General features: G+C 48.9%; 1 long non-coding RNA gene across 3 annotated transcripts in view; it reads left to right on the top strand.

The window, feature by feature from the left end:
- Positions 1-9,941, top strand: part of LOC112989387 (uncharacterized) — a 70,459-nt gene extending 60,518 nt beyond the window's left edge. The window contains exons 7-10 of one of the 3 annotated variants that reach the window (XR_010388690.1): positions 632-920; positions 3,784-3,960; positions 6,528-6,722; positions 6,796-8,415. This is a non-coding gene — a long non-coding RNA (uncharacterized LOC112989387). Of the gene's footprint in view, positions 1-631; positions 3,961-6,527; positions 6,723-6,795; positions 8,416-9,785 lie in introns of those variants that run through there. The other 2 variants (XR_010388692.1, XR_010388693.1) reach the window with 2 other exon arrangements.
- Positions 9,942-10,715: the final 774 nt, after the last annotated feature.

Raw genomic sequence — 10,715 nt, 5'->3', positions numbered from 1 at the left:
AAATCTTTAACCCTGCTTCTCATTTTTCTTTGCCTCTAATCTAATCACTAATTCCTTCACTTGGCCAAATAGTTAAAAATGTTAAGTGCTAGCAGTTCCTCCTACCTCCCCCTCATATCTGTCTCTGTTTATGGAACGGGCCCTGGTTTCCTCCTTCTCTTGTTCAGCTGTAGGTCTTCAGGTCAGGAGACTGTAAATACACACAGCACTGCCCCAACCCATAAATCTGAGCAAAGGGCAGCCTTATATATTCAGATAAGCGAGGCAGAGGGAAAAAAGCAAAAGCACCAAAAAAGAAAAAAAAAAAGGCAGGGAGAACAAACAGACTCTGTGGCGAAGGAGACAAAAATGCAATGCCAACGCAACGGGTGGGGTAACCCGCTTCGGGGCCGCGGGAGGGAATCTCCTCTTCCCTCCCGGGCTTTGCCAGCAAGGAGGGAATCGGAATTGTTCGCCCTTCTCCCCCCGCCCCTTCCTTGTTTATATATAAATCATTACAAAATGCATTTTATTACCTTTGGGGCAACAAAATTAAACAAGCAATTTCTATGGTTTTTATAACGTGCTTTTCTCTCCTCAAGACCTTTGTTGGTCTGATTTTTTTTTTTCTCCCTTCACGTTTTATTTCCAGCACCTCTGAAGCTTTCAAGGGAACAGTCCCCCTGTTATTGCTTCTCAGTTCCAAGGTCTTAGAATAAATAACATTGTTATTACTCACTTCACCAATTTCCAAGAAGAAATATTGCTGCAGCAAATGCGAACAGCACTAATATTTGCAAAGTGATAAATGGGTCGCCACATACCTTCCAGTCTGTGTGGCCTCCCGCCATCCCCAGACCATCCACGGCTCTCCGCCAGCGCGGCCCGGGCATCGCCGCCACGGAAGCCACGCGGCCTTCCCTCCTCCCGGAAAAGGAAAGGTGAAAACGCCTCTGCTCAGCCGGAAAAGGCTTGCGAGGGAGCACAGTGATGCCCGGACTTCTGCAGCTTCCCCCCCCTCAAGCATCCCCAGCGCCTAAAGAGAACCCCCAATTCTTGGGGTGCTGGAGGAGCAGAGATGTTCGGCGGTGTGGAAGAGGGAAAGGCGCATTCCCCGCAGCCCTTTGCCTCTCTTTGGAGGCATCGTATTCACAGCAAACCTGCTTGCCCGCGGCCAGAGCGAGGGAGTCGCGGCCCTTGCACCCCAAAGCGGTACTGGCAGGGGAGCTCCCGACCGGATTGCCTCCCTTAAAAAGATGCTGCAAGCTAAGAATTCGCCAGTAATGATTTAAAAAAAGGGGAAGTAATTTTTTTTTTTTAAGTAGCAATATATATGTATGATGCAGACTCCTCATTTTTATTTGAAACAAAATCGCCAAATCAAATTATTCCTACGACATGAGTCATCCAGAAAAACGCTCCGAATGTGCAGTAATTAAAACCAAAGCCAAACCTTCAGACCCACAACACAAAGCGATCCAAATAGCCACTGACAGTGGGTCATTAAAAAAAAAAAAAAGCCCCCTTTTTTCTCTCTCCCGCAAAGGGCCCAGGTTTTGCTGCGAAGCCGTTCCTGGCTCCTTGTAACCTGCTGACGTGGTTTTGACGGTGCCCTTGGTGTTTCCAGGCTGCAGCCCATGGGCTTGGGGCAGGCAGGAGCCGCTGGGGGTTTTGGGGTGGTTTGGTATGAATTCCCGGGTGGGAGTGAAGGCCTTCACCTGAGGTTAGCCACGCCACGGGGACGACGGAAAAGCTCAAACTCGGCTGCTCGGCAGCCCTGGTCGCCCCTGCTCTGGTGCTCCCGGGTCCCTTCTGCAGGGCCAGCGACACCCAGCAGGCTGTAAGTATCTGAAGTATAAAGCACATAATTTAGCTGGTCATAACCAAGGTGTTAGTTAATATCCTTACAGCTATAAAGCGACGCCTGTAACTGTGGAAAAGGGGTTTTTATATCTCAAACATCCGCCAGCAAGCCTGCCTTCCCGGGATTTCCCTCCCTTCCAGCCCAGGGAACCAGCGTCCTGCACTTGTAAAAGCCTGTGCACAGTATGCACAGGTCGATATCATCCATAAAAAGGGATAGTTTGTATTGGTTCGTAATCAAAGCATTAACACACAAACTATCCATAATACTCTCTCATAAAAGTATATGTCGGTCTGTAGGTTCATACAACTATAAATATGTATGCAACTATATATATATATAGGCAACTACATATATATAATATATATATATATGTGCACACATATTATACACGTGCACACCTAAAAATACAGCTTGTCATAAATGAAAAAATGCAAATTTATCTAAGGAAAAATGATAAAGGGAGCTGGCATGGTGAGAGCTTTGGCATTTTCATCTTGGTGAGCTGCCTTACAGTTTGGGAACGTTCATAAACCTCGCTCAAAATTTATCAGCTATTTCTAACTCTAGGAACGGAGCTGGGAATGCCTCGAGAACATGTTTTCTTGAGTGATTTCTGCCCTTCCTGGTTTCCCAGTTAGGCAGGAAGCCCTGGGAGATTAGCATTTCTTGGGCATTCGGCTTCCAGCCCCTGCCAAAGCCAGGAAGTGTGCAGGTACGAAGAAAAATCAGAATAACCAAATAGGTACAAAACATCTACACATGCGTGCACACATTTATGTAAACAGCAGCTTTGGAAAAAAAAAAAAATTGGGTCTTCATTTTTTTTTATTATTTCTTTTCCTCAAACCTCAAAAAAAAGAAAAAAAAAGCCAAGGCAGTTCTTATTTTATCCAGACCAGTTCATAAATCCCAAGTCATAAATCCCCGTGATATCCCGGGCTGCTGGATTTTGCATTTGGAGCTGGGAAAGACGGAAAGCTGAAAGATTTACAAAATCCCAGGTAGCCGGTGCTCCCTGTTGGCTGCGCATCTGAGGGGCCTCTCGCCCTGCAGCGCGGGTGGGACGCACCGTGCTCGCGAAGCGGCCCCGCTCTGCCGGCTTCGGGCACCGAGAGCGCGTGCAGAGGGCTAAAAGGGGGGTTTGGGGGCCTTTTCCCCGGGGTCCTGGGCGTAGCCCTATGCCAAGGAGCCCGGGGGCTTCCCGAGGTGCTGCCCTGGGGCCTCCCTCGGAATTATGCCATGGCTCCGGCTCTGCGGTTCAGAAACGCTATTTACGTTGTACGGCAGATCAGACCATAAATAGTAAAATTGCTTCGGCCGTATCAGACGTGCATTCAATTTTGTTCCTTTACCAGGGGTGATCGTTGGATAATAATCACTGCTATAAGGGGGGGGGGGGGGGGCAGAGGGGCCGTCCCGCTGCAGCGCAGGGGTGTCCCGGGACAAAAGCGCTCCCCGAGTCTGGCCCGCTGCAGAGCAACGGCACTGTTCACCACCGCTGCAGCACACTGGAAACCCACCTGCAGCCTTCCCTCTGCTGTTTTCCTCCTCTCCTCCTCTGTGACCTTATTCGAGGCTAACGTTTTTCTCCAGGCTTGCAAAGACAGGCATTTTTAATGTGCTTCTGTTGCATTAATAAAAAGATATTAAAAAAAAAGCCCTCTTCTGCAGTTACAGGAGTTCCTTTATAGTTGTAAGGATATAAACCAACATCTTTGTTACCGAGCAGCTAAATTATTTGCTTTATATTTCAGATATTTGTATTCAGGGGCCTGAATGCAGTGACATGGGTGGGGAAAGTCCTCCTTCGGCCTCCTTAGGAAGGATGGTGGAATCAACGTGGGGTCAGATCGGTTTGTGTTGACGTTTTATTAGAAGCGCACTGTCACGCTAAACCTGGGTCTTTTTTTTTTTTTTTTTTTGCTTGTTTCTATTAGTGGCAATTAAAGTATTAGGTTTAGTGCAAGCAACTGGACTTGCAAGCTGCAGCAGGCCTTTTCTCCACGAAGATCACCATGTTCATTAGAAACGACTACTCATTTAAGAGGTCAAACTAAACTGGACACAAGCAGACCAAAACATTTATATGAGGACCATATTAGAATTACGGCAGGGTAGGTTTCCTCATTTATTCTTCAAATCCCGAGCTTTGCCTTTCCGTAGTGCTGGGGTTCCCCGACTTTTCCGTCATACCGAGCAGTGCACGTTCTCTTGAAACGTTAACGTGGGCGTTGAGGCTGCTGGTAGAGGAGACCGTGCTGAAATGAATCCCCTGGTGCAGAAGGGGAGAAGGGCAGAGAGTGTCTGTCCACCAGCCCCAGAGCCATCCATTTCCTCTGGAGCTCTGGTTGGAAGCAGAAGACTTTTTTTTTCTTTCCATGTAAAGATTTGGGAGGGAGACTCTGCCCCAGTGCTTGGTTTTGCAGTTTTGAATGTGCAAGTAATCTTGAAGTTTCCTGTTATTGAAAGCATCAACATAAGCTTTTTTTTTTCCTTGCTTTTCTTCTAATTCTGCTCCTATTTCACTAATTAAAAATGCTGCACAAGAATAGTATTGAGCTATAGAAATGAAAGGTCAATACATGAACAACACTTCATTTGTAAATAATATGGCTCTATAATCAATTATCTCATTTTCACAGAAGACATATTAATTTAAAAGCCAAGGATGGAGACATTTGGAGGATGTGCAAAGGGAATCTTTAAATGTTAAATGTTCTTTAGCATGCGCCAAATAAAGGGTTTGGCAGAGTGAAAATGTAGTGCATAGCACTGACACTCCAGGGAGAGTCTTTAGGTCAAGTGATTTGTGCCTTCAAAATAGTTCTCCATAGCACTGTAAAGCCTCTGCTGCTGGTAGCAGCAAAATGGGTTAGTGTTATTTAGGATGATAGCAATAGCAGGGAAAACACTGCAAAAAAAAAAAGTCATCTGCAAAAATGTGCATTTTTTAATAGCTTATTCTCAGCCCTCTTTGCACTCATCTTTATTTGCTCTCCACAGGCATTGGGCGGTGAGTTTTCCTTGCCTTCCTGCTCCGTAAAATCCCATGCCAAGGCGGAATGCTAGAGCGGTGCTCCACGAGGAGCTGGGGCACGTGGCAGGGAGATGCCCGGGCCGCTGGGCCGAGGAGCTGCAACCCCAGCCCTGCCGCTGCCCGGGCCCCGGCAGCTCCTGATCTCGGCAGCGTGCTTGCAAGCCGCATCACTTAAAAATATGACCTGTCCTGAGCATTGCAGATCCTGTGCATGGCTTGCAAACACCATCCGTAGAGGAAATTATAAGAAAAAACGGCCCCTGATGTAAAACCCGCTCAGCCTCTCATTGCACGCCCATCGAACCCCAAGGACCTCGCCGCACGCCCTGCCAGGCTCTGCCCCTCTCTGCGGGAGCTGCCGGCGGCTCCGGCCGTGTGACGCCCGTGGCTGGCGTGGCAGGGGTGCCGGGTGCCGTGCTGGCATTGCGTTAGGCTCAGCTGCGTAGAGGCAGGCCAGAGCGATCCTCGCATCCCAACGGGTGTCGCGGCTCTTTCAAAACAAGAATTAGGTTCCGGTGAAAAAAGACAAGAGCCCCAGAGTGATTCCTGAGCTAACGCTAACTACTCGCAGGCTTGCTCACGGCCGTGGGCTCGCTGTGGGCTGTAGCTGCTCGGCCCAGAGCCTTTCCAAGAGTGCTGCAAGTCCCTGTGCCAAAACAAATGTTGCTTTACCATCAAGCAGGCAGAAGAATGAAAGCAATAAGATGTGTGAGTGAGGAAAAAAGAGCCCCAACAGGAAAACCCCTTTCTTCTAATTTTAAAGCCTTGAATGATCAAGGCTCTTCTACTCATTCTGATGTAATCAATTTGCAGATACCCAAATACATACCGAGCCATGGAAAGCTCTCTCCCTTTGATTCCTGCAAAATCCTTTCTAATTCTCCTTAAATGTTCCAGGGCTTTTTGAAATGATTGTTATCAATGCCAACCAAATGCTTTAGATCTTTTCTTTTTTAGACTTGTCTTTGAATACTTGCCTTATTTTTATGCAGCCCGGTTACCACTGTACATGGAAAAAGTATCTAGAAAGTGATCTGGTTTGCTTTATCCTTTATACCTTATGGAGTTAGACACTTTAACCTTCTTTGTATTTACTTAGTTGCTTTAATATGATTTCTTTAACCCTTATAGTTACTTTTTTTCTGTGTAACATTAAATATTTTTAATACAGTAGCCCATATGCATCACGTAGGTCAGATTTTTATTACCTTAGGCTCACCGTAGCTATCTAGTAAATCACAAATCAATTTTTCCCCAAAAGTTAAAAACCAGGTTTGTTATGTTAGGTGAGCTGAGTCTGTGAGAGACCAGTCTAAAATAGTTAAGGTAGTGAAAGCAATAGATTTACTTGTTTAACCGGAAAGTCATGGATTCTCTAAGGCAATAGAACTGCGCAGGTTAACAATGGTTTCACAATGGATAGGGAAACTTTTGGATGCTCTGTTGTTCTCACTGTGCTCAGCAGCTGGTCTGAGTTGGGTATGTGAGCATCAGCCAGGGCATTTTTCCCTTGCTGGGATACTTGTTTGAGCAGGTCAAGAGAGAGGAAAGGCCTTTCCAAGTCCATGAGATTACAGGAGGGCAACTTGGGGGGAGCTTTTAAGATTTGGCCTATGTTTTCCTCTTTGTTCTTCTGATTTTTAGGCCGTTTTCCCCCTGAACCAGTGGGGTCAAGATTCTTTTCTATTTTCCTGCGAACTGAGGTTCCTCTGGTTACAAGATCCCAGGAGCAGAAGCTGGGAAAACACCCGTGGACATAAGCGCACCGTGACACCTGTAGCAGTGAAGGGAGCACGAAACTGGGCATTCTGCATCGCTGCAAGCCGTAACGTTTTACAGGTAAGGAAAATGCATTGAGAGAGTGGAATTTCTTTCTGGCTATTTTATTTGATGCCTTTTTGGCTCTTACCAGCTTTCGTTGCAAGCCAGATTATCTTCTTCAAGCCGTTGGCTGACCTGGGTGCTGAACAGGACGCGAGCGGACAAAGACACCTTGATCCTGCCCCACAGCAGGACATCCCACAGCAGGGCATCCCCGTGGCTGGGGACACGTGCGGCCGCGTCCGATGCCTCCCCGGGCCCAGCGCTGCGGCGTGCTGCCACGGGGGGTGCAGCCCCGGCGGGACTCGCTGCTCGTGGGGGCTGGCAGCTTCCCGCATTTTTCTCACCTTCCCGGCCGTCGTGCGAGCGGACCCAGCTTGGAGGACGGCCGCGGGCTGCCCCGTGCCCCGCGAGCTGCGGCGCCTGCTTTTCCCCATCCGCAGGAAGGTTTGCACAGACGTGCGCTGGCTTCCAAGGGCCGATGTCAGGTTTAGAAATAAAACCTCTTCCAAGCTTCCTTCCCAATGGGATCATTTTTGCGGCTAATACTCCTTCATGCGCTATCTATTATGCTATTATTAAAACCCAGCTTGCCGACAACTTGGGAAGAAATACGCTGCCCGCACGGCAACGCTGCCTTTGCTGCGAGCTGGCGCAGGAGCCGAGCGGCTCTCGCCACGGGCAGCCGCCACGATCTCCCCTTCCACCAGACGAACTTTCCCTGCAGGATGAAAACTGGCCGTTTGTGTCTCATCGGAGCATAAACCTCCACTGGAAAACTTTTCAGCCTTTTCCAAGTTTGACAGCCGTCAGCCCACATCGCCACCGGCGTCAGTGGCATCTGCTTCCACATGTGCAACGTCCCAGCGCTGCTTCTCGTAGGGAAATATGGGTCTCTCATACAATGTGTGTCATCTCCCTGCTGCCCGCACTTGTTTTTTCCTCTGTGTCCGAAAGCTTTCACCAGAGGTGTTTCCAAGCAAACAAAATGCATGCACTGTTTCAAACAGGAAATTTTGCTTCACTTCACTGTTGTGCATGAAACCATTTTGGATATTTGTTTTCCCCCCCCGCTCTCTGTTGTCTCCCTCTCTCTTAATGCCACTTAGAGTGCAAGAATGAAAGACATTAAGGTTTTGAATTTTTTCTTTTTTTTCTTTTGAACTCCTATTCCTCTCCTCCCACCACTGTCTTTCCTTTCTCTAACTCCCGTAACTCTGCCGTGCCTTTCCAGCCCTGCAAAAGTTATAGGGGATGACAAGAAAAAAAAAAAAAAAGAAACTCTGTAATTGCCTCTCTGCCACCCGTGCCGGCCACCGGCAGCCCGATGCCAGCTGCCTCCAGAGCCTGGAAAGGGGCTGCAGAGACAGAGGAAGTGTTGAATATCGCTGGCTGCCCTCAGTTTTTGCAGTTCATCCTTTACAGGTGTCAAGGCAGGGATGGGCTTAGGAGGGGGTTTAAACGGGGCTGCGCGGCGTGGGTGACGTTCGTTCAAGGACGTGGGAGGCGATGCGGGCGCCGGGCGGGATGCGGGAGCCGTGCCGTGATCCACAGCACAGGGCTGCTTCTGTACCCGGGGATGTGTGGCTGGAGATGCACCTCCTTCCAGGCCGCCTCGTGACCGGGGTGGCAAAATTTTTTTTTTTTTAAACTAGTCAGATGAAGTCCGGCAAGAATATGATACTCTGTGCAAAGGTTTAGCTAAAAAAAAAAAAAAAAAAAAAAAAAGACACGCACACACGCACACACACACAAACACACTGGAAAACCCTTGAAAAAGCCATTTTTTGGACTGTTCCATCAGCTTTTGCAAAGTTAGTCTTCGCTGTAGCCTGCTTTTAATGAAGTTCCTTTTCTTTAGTCACTATCCCAGGACTTTGCCGGAAGGCTGTCCCACTGGAAAGCGTACAGCCTGCAGCCGGTGTCGCTGGGGAAGCACGTGGGCAAGGTGCAAGGAGGGCTGAGGTCAGAGCACAGCTGTCCTCTCTCAGTGCCGCTCTCACGCTGCAGGCCACGGCCGGGCTCCCCGGGCTGCTGCTGCGAGCTGCCCGCAACGCCGTGCCCGTGCTCTGCTCGCCAGCGGCCGCAGGACACCCCACGCTCGGATGCGCGAGAGGTTTAGCAAGATCTTGCTCTGAGACGTACCTGTACAGCTGCTCACGCAACTGATCAACAAACTTGTGGAAAAAGAATAAAGATGATGAGATTTCAGAAGACTAATAAAAATAGTAATAAGCAGGACTCATCACCAGCATAACGGTGAGGTAAAATGATGCTGGGACGTCTAGGCAGGCCGTAGTGATATCGTCTTTTGGGTAAGGTTTCTATCAAAGTTCAGCTTGAAATCTGCTCTGCCAAAGCCCTTTGACAGCACCATCTAAGAGGACGCGATCTGAACATCCACAGCCTGCTGTGCTTCAGGGCCCAGGGCTGGGAGGTGCTGGGGACGGCCCAGGTGGGCGGCAAGCCCATCCCGTGGGGCGCGAGGAGGTTGCCTTCAGCAGGCTTGCTCCAGCTGAGGACGCGCTAAGTGATACCGCTTCGGGTAATCGGCAGCGGGACAACCCTGGAAACCAAAAATGCGTGTTGAAATGCAAGCAGGGCAGGTTTCGTTTACATGCCTCTTGTTGGGAGTGTGAGGCTGCTCAGCAGGAGATGGCATCAGTCAAATGTGTCCCAGAGCTATTTTTCCCCCTTCGTCCACGCGCTCTGCTTCGCCACTCGTAATGGATACCTGCCTCTCGGACCTGCCGCCGCCCCGCGCCGTCTCCCCGTCCCCACGGCGGCCCCCGCGTTTTGCACTAACATGCACGGCCGTCCCGGGCAGCAGCTGCCGGGAGCCAAGGGGCACACGCTGCTTCGGCAGCCTTGGGCAGCGGCACCGCGTAGGGGGGAGCGTCTCTAGCTGCCACGTACTGCCCCCCGCTTGCTTTCATGCTGCTTTTCTTCCGACTCTTTCCCTGTTACACACTCCATGCCACCCCTAAAAAAGTGATAATGAGAGTCTGTGTGTACAGGTAACGCATGCCTCATCTAAAATTTATCAGACCTAACATAAAATATATTCTTTTTTTTCCCCAGCTCCATGGAAGACAGGATTTTGCAGCCACAAAAGACGCAAAGCTGATGTTCACCACATCACAGCTCCAATCTTTTTCTTTTTTTAACCAGCAATAGTGAAATGATGTGATTTTTTTTTAACATGCAAACAGGAATAAAAAGCCTGAACACACCCTGGGAACGTGTTTAAGAAGTTGATTTATGTTTCATGCTGAGCTTTACACCTGCAGTTCAAGCAAAACTCAACTTTGCCGCCCCACAGAGTCTATTTTATTAGGTATCAAGGAGTCACAAGAAGCCATGTAATTAAAACTGTAATTAACTGGAAAAGGAAAGTGCCACCTGAGTTTTGAGAGGCTGTCAATTTTATTTCCATTACAGCTCTCCTTCTGGTTCTTTCGCCTATGTGTGTGTGTTTTCTTTCTTCTCTTGATAAGGGAAAAATATACAGATTTATTATTATTATTATTAACTTAAGCAGCCACCAAACTCTCTTATGTCTTTACCCACTAGGGAAAAAAGAAATCAAGGCTTGTGGTTTTGAACCCCGAAACGGGTTTCCCGCGCGGGCATTTGTAGCAGCGTGTGGCAACAGGTGTCCAGTGTGGTCCTAAAAAAGAGCCTGAAACGTCCTAATGGGGAAGGGGCGGCTGAGTCCAAAGTCCAGTTTAACAAAACGTAACCGACACCCTTTAAAACAGGACCAGGGAAATTAAAGCCTCGCGGGGCGGGATGGCCGCGGGCCCTTGCCAGCTTCTGCCTGTGCCCAAGCCACGGGCTGCCGCTGGGGTAGGAGAGCCGCATGGAGCCCGAATTTCCAAATAACAACAAAGATTCGGGTTGGACGCAGCCAACACCATCCTCCCTCCACCTGATGCTGCCGCTAAGACCAAATGCTCTGGCTGTTTATAAAGAGGTGCTGCAATAGGGAGGCACTTCATAAGGGTTAAA

This window comes from Dromaius novaehollandiae, chromosome 3 (assembly GCF_036370855.1).
Source record: "Dromaius novaehollandiae isolate bDroNov1 chromosome 3, bDroNov1.hap1, whole genome shotgun sequence".
NCBI classification, from domain to species: Eukaryota; Metazoa; Chordata; class Aves; order Casuariiformes; family Dromaiidae; genus Dromaius; species Dromaius novaehollandiae.
Note: the sequence above shows the minus strand (reverse complement) of the source record. Positions and strands in the feature narration are given on the sequence as shown.